Source organism: Octopus bimaculoides, chromosome 13, assembly GCF_001194135.2.
Source record: "Octopus bimaculoides isolate UCB-OBI-ISO-001 chromosome 13, ASM119413v2, whole genome shotgun sequence".
NCBI lineage: Eukaryota > Metazoa > Mollusca > Cephalopoda > Octopoda > Octopodidae > Octopus > Octopus bimaculoides.
In genome coordinates this window covers 62,317,650-62,318,798 of record NC_068993.1, presented here as the reverse complement: position 1 = coordinate 62,318,798, position 1,149 = coordinate 62,317,650, and the positions used below count along the sequence as shown (strand labels likewise).

Here is a 1,149-nt window from a genome sequence, read left to right as displayed (position 1 = left end):
AGAGAGAGAGGGAGAGAGAGAGGGGGGAGAGGAAATGAATAACTCCAGTGCTAGAGAATTATTAAAGCCAGTGTAATATAAGGAGTGAACAAAAAACGAAACGCATCGGACAAACTGTCGCCAAGAATTTTTCGATGCTCAAAAGATTTTGCTTATTGACAAACCTTTTTCTATATATATCGGGGGCTATTTCAATGTATATTATTGCTATTAACTACTAGACTATTAACATATGAACATTTTTTGCTACGTAACTAAATGTTTGTGACTGCATTTCTATCATTTGTTTTCGTTTTTCGTATAAGCCACTTTATTTTTCTCATAACCTGGAGGTCGTCTCACTCCTGACATGTTAAATAGAGCCGGTTTGTGTAATTAATATCACAATAACTTGCTAAAAATGTAAATTATCGGCGAACGAAAATTAAAAAATTGTTTCATTTAGTAATTAATCATTTATCGAAAGACAAAATAAAATATATATGAACTTCGTAGCTTACATAATTTCTGAAATAACAAAGGCGGGTGATAGCCAGACTATCAATCAAACTGACTTTCTCCACACAAACGAAACAAAATCTAACAGTTTCATGACTGTATACGTTGGTAACGGTACACAATAAGGATTTTTAGCTTTGGCTCAAGGCCAGATAACGGTATAGTTAATTAAATAGATACGACTGCAAGATTGGTATTTATTTGATCGATCTCGGAAATGTGATCAATAGAGTTGACAGATTCGAAAGAGCGTCGAACAAAATTCTTTGAAGTATTTCATTGCATCTCTTCAAATTCTGAATTCAAATCTCACCCAATTTCATAAAATAAAATAAACAGCAAAATGGGAATGTGACGAAGAATATCATTTACTCACGAAACGATTACACAGATGCGTCTATACGTGTGTGTGTGTGTGTTGTGAGTGCATGTGCGCGCGCGTGTAGCAGGTCTGAGAGTTTATGCTGTATATATATATGTTTATATAGATATAAATGTATGTATGTATGTATGTATGTATATTCTTCTATTCTTTTATTCGTTTCAGTCATTTTGACTGCGGCCATGCTGGAGCACCGCCTTTAGTCGAGCAAATCGACTCCAGGACTTATTCTTTGTAAGCCTAGTACTTTTTCTATCAGCCTCTCTTTT

At 34.6% G+C, this 1,149-nt stretch overlaps 1 protein-coding gene and 1 long non-coding RNA gene across 4 annotated transcripts in view; one reads left to right on the top strand and one right to left on the bottom strand.

Annotated features, from left to right (window-relative positions):
- LOC106881302 (glycine receptor subunit alpha-1) overlaps positions 1-1,149 on the top strand; it is a 236,793-nt gene that overhangs the window by 80,619 nt on the left and 155,025 nt on the right. The window contains exon 1 of one of the 3 annotated variants that reach the window (XM_052972550.1): positions 1,072-1,114. The exons of the other annotated variants lie outside the window; for them this stretch is intronic. The gene's annotated coding sequence lies outside the window, so the exon portion shown is untranslated. Of the gene's footprint in view, positions 1-1,071; positions 1,115-1,149 lie in introns of those variants that run through there. 3 annotated transcript variants of the gene reach the window in all.
- Positions 1-1,149, bottom strand: part of LOC128249310 (uncharacterized) — a 45,393-nt gene that overhangs the window by 38,723 nt on the left and 5,521 nt on the right. The gene's annotated exons all lie outside the window — the stretch shown is intronic.